Source organism: Lactuca saligna, chromosome 4 (genome assembly GCF_052625555.1).
Source record: "Lactuca saligna cultivar CGN05327 chromosome 4, ASM5262555v1, whole genome shotgun sequence".
NCBI lineage: Eukaryota > Viridiplantae > Streptophyta > Magnoliopsida > Asterales > Asteraceae > Lactuca > Lactuca saligna.
The window spans coordinates 329,721,509-329,728,753 of NC_136420.1; the positions used below are offsets into that span (position 1 = coordinate 329,721,509).

The following is a 7,245-nucleotide window of genomic DNA, read 5'->3' on the forward strand; positions in this document are numbered from 1 at the left end:
TTTATAACCTAACAAACTAAGACTAACTATGCACTTATAGGCAGTGTACCTAGTCAGATTACAGTATAGCTTAGGTAAGTCGGGTGTCGATCACAGGGAACGGTGTTACTAATTAACCTAATTACTCATAAATTAACCTAATTTATTCACAAATTTAATAAGGGGGTTTTATCTGATTTTGCAAGATCAAATGAACTTACTCAAATTAATAAAAAACACACTCTTGCTTAGTTGAATCCACTTCTTCCTTATGGCTAGCTAATGATTATGGGTTATTAAGTTGGGTTTTAGTTATATTAGTAATTTAGTTCTATCTTACCAATAAGTAACTAATTCATGTTAAACCATGTATGTTCACACATAATTAAACATAGAACTAATTATGAATGTAAATATGCTATGTAAGATTTGTTGTATAAACGCAATTATGGTCACAATTTACGTTCTCTAGCACAGCTAAGATTTATTTAGCCTAATTACTAACTAAGATTGGTCAATCCTAGCTCTAACAATTTAATGTTCACTAAATTATTAGGTAAACAAGTTCATGTAGTTTCATAGTCACTAAGCTACACAGAACATGTAATCTAGCAATTAGATAAGCAAATAATAACATGCTAGGTTATACAAATCAAACACAAACAACTCTTACCAACTCAAATTAATCCATAAACATATAACTATTCATAAGTTCAAAGCTTCATCTAGCTAAGCAAAAGTAGCTAGATTTAGCTGCTCATCATAGTAATTAAACTAGCACAGCTAAAACTAATGAAAAACATGTTTATAATCAACTAAATATAAAACTTTACTTCTTTTGGTGTTGAAATCCCTCTTCCAGGACCTTTCTTCTCTTCTGAAACGTCTCCTGGAACTCCTTTTCTTCTGCAAAAGTCCCTTTATTCGTAATAATAGGAGAACTTATATATCCTCAAAAACCTGCGCCACGTCGTGGGCTTCAAGTAAAACGTATCCTTCAAGGAAATCCTCTGCGTCGCGATGTTTATCTACTGGGACACCCGTGCCACGTCGTGGGATGCACCGCCACGTCGTGAATTAAGCTCTTATTATGAAATTATTATTTTCTTGTCTTCCAAGCCTCCCATGTTCCCCATTTTGTCACCTTTGGTCCCTCTCTTCGAAAATCCTTTGTATTGACTGAAAATAACAATTTAAACTCACAAATATCACTATTCTGCACATATTATCAATTTATTAATAAAAATGTACTTAAATACTACCTAAAAATAAGTATAAATATGGCAATATCAAAATACCCCACACTTAGGCTTTGCTTGCCCTCAAGCAAATTTACACTTAATTCTTAATTACTAACACTACACAGAACAATCCGACTCTAGTTCAGCCATTATGCCAAGACCTCAACGCATGCATTTGTGTTTAAAATTTTCCTAAGTACCCCCCCCCCCCCCATAGTTTAAATACTCACAATCTTCATAAACACTTGCCCACTTTTTCCGAACAATGCTCATTTTATGCAACCCTCCGAATCCATCCTCAGAAAACCTCCTAACCTCAAGGTATTTTTAGTTGAGCAACCTAAGCATACATAATCTAGAATTACAATTTTCCAATACCACTATGGAGCTTTCTTTGAATTCTTCATTTCTCTGACATTTTGATCTTCGATTTCTTTGAATTCAACACCTGATTTGAATTGATTTCTGGTATCTTCAACTTTTTGGATTTCTTCAGAATTTTGATCTTTTGATCTTCACTTTATTTGCTCCAAAATTCTTCAAACTTTTTCGTACTTCTCTCTCTCTTTTTTTTAACATGTACCTCTCTTTTTTCGCTCAAAACCTACATGCTTAAGCAAAAGCGCTCAACCTCAACCTTTATTGGTTAATGATAATAATTTTCCTGGATACATTTCAGGTTTAGGCTGCTAAACATATTGCATCCTTCAAACCGAGCGGGGTTATGTTTTTGTCCCATGATTTCACTAAAATAAGGGAAGCCACAAATGCACTATAACGTATATTGGCTTAACTAAACATTTGAACTTTCATCGGATCATCCCACATAATATTAGCAATTTTCAAAATTTCCTAGCAATTTACTTTTCCTACCCCTACCCCACACTTATTTCATACAATTCCCTCATTGTATGTATAAAAACAAATCAAAATTAAAGAAAAGGGAGAAAAAGGAACAGAATCCCCTGGAAAAGCGGCATGAGCATCTTGAAAAGTGTGGAAAATGCGGAAGTGGACTTCCAAAAATAGAAACTCGGTGTAGAACTGGTTGAATATGTAAATAAACCACGAACAGGACTCGAACTTCAATTCGTCAAAGTGGGCATTTGTAATGAAAAATATGGCAATGATAAACTGGATCACGTCGTGGTATATATCTGGACACGTCGTGATACGGGTGTAAATCTAGTAGCTTTGACCAATGGTTAACTGGTGTTCGACACTTCTATGCAAATATATGTCCCAACTAGAACCTCTCTCCTAATATACCCCATACTTATCTTGAATTGTGGGCTCGGACTCACAACTCTAAGCTTCCTTGACTAGACAAACACGACTCGAAAGATAACCGGCTATGCTCCTTAGAATTCCAACGCTAATCTGAAAAGTTAGAACAACCCAAAAGAAACAAAAAATAACATCATAGTTTTAATAAGGTTTTACATTACACACCAAAGTCAAACTAACAAAATAAAATAAAATAAAATAAAATCAATCATCATCTTGATCTCGTGCTCCACTTGGCCCTGCCTCATCATTTTGCGGACGCCATAACTCCTCCCATGTCGGAAAATACGGATACTGCAGTGGCATAGTAGGTGGTCGGGTCACACCCAAATGTGAATAAATACCCTCGGTAAGCTGGGTATGGTAAATGGCATGACCCCGTAGATTATCCAAATATGTTCCCACCCGACTCTGAAAAGGGTCGGTGGGCACTCCCTGCACATAATGCGAAGCAACACGGTCTCGCTCGACCTCGCCTCTAGCCCGCACATTTCGACACCTCGGCCTAACGGGTGGTTGCTGTCCCGGCTGCCCCTCCTCTTCCTCGTCATCTATTGGTGGTATCATAAAACGACCCCCGATATTCACCACTGCTCGCATCACACCCAAGACTTGAATGGTCAAGTCGGTATCCGGGAATCCAGTAAGATTCCTCACAAAGTCATGGGTCAAAATCTGATATGACCTAGCCAGGCGCGTAACCAAATGCCCCCAGTAATCGGGCTCCCAGGCCTAGAATTGGCCGCTTTCTTCCCCATAAACCTTTCCAACATATAAGGCAAATCACAGCAAACCCCCGGGGTAATAAGAGTCCATAAATAAAATAGATTCTGGATGGGGACCTTGTCACCATGATGCTTGTGATTGATTGAAAACGTGATGAGGCTGTGCAAAAATCGGAAAATAGGATTCCGAATTTGTGACTCACTCGAGTCACGAGTGTTGTATTCATGGTTAGAAATGCCCCGCCAAAACTGCACATCCAAGGTACCCGGAGTAAAATTCCGCACACATCCAAGAAAGAAAGGGATAAAAAATGGAGATTGTGTCTCCACTTCCGTATAGAGCCCCATACGCCAAGCAAATTCCCGAAGGCTACACTCATGATATACACCACCCAAACGAAAAACAAGTGCTCTATTGTAGGTGGCATCAAGGGTGCGTTCTTCGAAACATACGGTAGAGAAAATTCTACCGATAATTCCTGGTACACGGGTTCTTGAATGGTGAATAAATTCCTCCACCCGAGCCAAGTAAACGAAAATTGATCTCCAACATAAGTCTTTGACCAATAACGTCCCAGCTCCGCTACCATGCCCACTCCACCTAGCCATCCCCAATCAATAATCGGGGCTATTGCAAACTCCCTATTATATAACCATCCAAGCCGATTCTCGTAGGTTGTTAGCAACGGTCGGGGAATGTTTTGAGGAAACTGGTATAAAGGATGTATGCTTGCGACATCTATCGGGTCTTCTTCCTGCGGAACAGCTCGTCGTGGTCCCATTTCTGCAATCAGAACAAACCAAAACAGCAAACAACCAACACATTAAACAGTTTAAATAGTTTGACAGAAGTCACGACGTGGCCAGGCTGCGCCACGTCGTGGGTCGCGTCGTTCACAGCGTGTTGCTCGATCTAATTGCATGCGATTTCTACTAAAATCAATGGTTGGGGTTTGTTCCTATGACCATTAAAGGTATACTTAATCTAAAATCAACCATTAGATTCAACCAATTTCGTGAATCATACAAACCCTAACCATGAAAACTTGAAATTAGAAGAATTACTCCAAACTAATAAAGAAATCACGTACCAAATAGATAAATTGGCAAGATCTTGCAAGGAAATTAGAAGTAGAGACGAAATTAGCTGTGGGGTTACAATGTTTCCGTTCGTGCGGCAGCCTCACAAGTGGGAATGAGAATTATCAGTCAAAGGGTTTTAAACAATTGGTCCCCCCTGATTTTTAACGGCCACGACGTGGCGGGTGATGCCCACGTCGTGGACCTTAAACTGTTTTTTCTCAGTCGCGCATTCTCTTTTTCCCACGACGTGGCTGGGCTATGCCCACGTCGTGGAGACTGCCAGATGCAAAAGTCTCAATAATGTTTATCATATTAATTAATTATTTTGCATATCAATCATTACTTAAAGTTCCCTACAGCTAATTTTCTACTAGTTACCGGGTTTTTTTTTTTTTTTTAAGATGATGAATCGATGTCTTTCCTACTTAAAAAGAAAGAAAATTTTAAAAACAAAATGCAAACCAAACTCGGGTTGCCTCCCGAGAAGCGCTTCTTTTTCTTGGAGTCTTGAGCTGGACTCCGTGCCTTCTACGTTGAATCTTCGGAAAAGTCCTCCACCAAGATCTTTTGTTCCTTGAACCGCCTTTTGTAAGCTTGAACTCTCCTTTTATACGCCTTCTTTGAATTCTCCTTTTTAGCTTTTCCCTTTTCTTTAAGCTTGCGTTTTGTGCCCGTGGTTTCCTCCTTGTACTTTATGTCATTCTCTTCTGCTTTCACCACCGGCTTTGTTACTCTTGAAGTGACCTCCTCTTCATCACTTGTTATTTCCTCATCCTCTTTGCTTACCCAAGAAGGCGGGCTCTTGTAGGCTATGACTTCAATCCAATATGGAACAGATGCCTTTGGTTTTGTCATTTTGACTTGATGAACTACTTTTATCTCTTCTTCCATAAGCTTTTCCAGTTCTTCTAGTTCATTCTCTTCATTAATTGTGAAGACCTCTTCTTTATTTTCTTGAAAGTCATCCTTTATCCCAAAGACTTCTTGTTCATCTCCAACCCTCAAAGTTAGCTTTGACTCGCGGATATCAACAAGGGCACCAGCAGTGTTGAGCAATGGCCGTCCTAGGATTATCGGAACATCTGGATCTTCTTTCATGTCCATGACTACAAAGTCTATTGGAAAAATAAATTTTCCAATTCTCACCAAAATATCCTCCACTATGCCTCGGGGTTGTGTCACCGAACGGTTCGCCATGTGAATCTTCATTTTTGTAGCCTTCATCTTCTGAATCTCCAATTTTTGATAAAATCAAAAAGGCATTAGATTAATGCTAGCCCCAGAATCGGCTAAAGCATTAACCTTCATTTTATTCCCAAACTCGCATGGAAGAGTGAGGCGTCCAGGATCCCCCATCTTTTCTGGTGTTTCTCCCAAAACAACTTTTGAAGTTTGTTCACTCAGAATCACTGTAGACTGCTTCTTTAATTGCCTTCGCGTATCTATCAAGTCTTGCAGTAATTTCTGGTTTTCGGAAGCTTTGGATAAGGATTCAACAAAGGGAGTATTAATTGGGATCCCTTTCACATGCTTCACAAACTCTAAATGTTCCTTCTCCAGTCGACTAAGTGCTGCGCGGGTGGGAAATGGCATAGGTGGATGATAAGCTGGAATAGGCGCAAAGGGTTTTTGCTCAGACTTGCGCCACGTCGTGGCGAGAGGAGTGTCACGTCGTGGGTCGCCTAGTTCAACACTTTCTCCATTGTCGATCCTTAATTTCTTGGGCTGCTGCGGTTCTTCTTCCAACGCCTCCAGGAACTCAGATATTGTATCTTCTTCAGTATTGATGGCCATTACGTGAGATTGGGCTTGTACTTCGGGACTCTTTGGGGAAATTTTTTCATGAACTAAAGTTGCTAGTTGACCAAATTGTACTTCAAGGTTATGGATGGAGGCTTGTTGGTTCTTGATCAATGTTTGTTGTTCCATGATAGCGGAATCCGTGGCCTCGTGTCGCTTTTCTGATGCTTCCATAAATTTCATTAAAATGGTCTCTAGGTCGGGTTTCTTCTCGGCTGGTGGCTGCTCCTTTTGATATAGGCTTCGACCTGTCTGCCTATACTTCTCTTCTTTTTGCTTCATATATTCTTCATATGGCAGCCACTCCTTCTTCGGTTTCCTCCAGTCCTCTTCAAACTTATCCCCATTAGAGTAGCACACTTGAGCTTTTCTGTTCCCAAATTCATCCACGTTGCACTCCTTGGTCAAGTGTGGACCATTGCATCGCTCGCACCCCACTCTTATAGCGTGTATCGACTGGTCCATTTGTGTTATCCTGCGATCCATGTTATTCAGCATGGCCATGACAGCTGCAATTTCTTCAGTTTGGGCTCCTCCACTGCCTTTGCTTCCATCCTGCCTTGGGTTATGGTATTCGCGGGAGTGTTTCGTGAATTCTTCAATTAGCTCCTTAACCTCCCTTGGATTTTTCTTTGTCAACGGTCCTTGAGAATCAAGGAGTTGTCTTGTCATCACATTGACCCCATCATAAAAGATTGACATCTCTTGCTGCACATTTAGGTCATGTTGCGGGCAGTTACTGAGTAAGCCCTTGTAACGCTCCCACGCTTCGTACAGTGACTCCCCCGGCTGTTGCTCAAAGTTGGCTATTGCCTTCTTGAGTTTGGCTATCTTGGATGGCGGGCAAAACTGGTCTAGGAATTGCTCATGCATTTGAGCCCAAGTGGTGATTGTACCCGGTGGGAGTGCTTTTAACCATTCCTTAGCAGTTCCTTTGAAAGTAACGGGCAGCATCCTAAGCAGGACGGTGTTCCTGTTGACATTTGGTACATTGAAGTAATCAGCAATGTCATTGACTTCATCTAGATGCTTAAAAGCATCCTCATGGTCTTTCCCGAAAAATGGGATGTCCTTCAGCGCAGTTAATATGTGTCCCTTCAGCTCGAATGTGGCATTGGCAGGTATTGCGG

General features: G+C 40.6%; 1 non-coding gene across 1 annotated transcript; it reads left to right on the forward strand.

Moving 5' to 3' along the window:
• The first annotated feature begins 6,833 nt into the window (after positions 1–6,833).
• On the forward strand, positions 6,834–6,940 carry LOC145044437 (small nucleolar RNA R71). The gene has a single exon (XR_013681389.1). It is a non-coding gene; the product is annotated as a small nucleolar RNA R71 (small nucleolar RNA).
• The last annotated feature ends 305 nt before the right edge of the window (positions 6,941–7,245 follow it).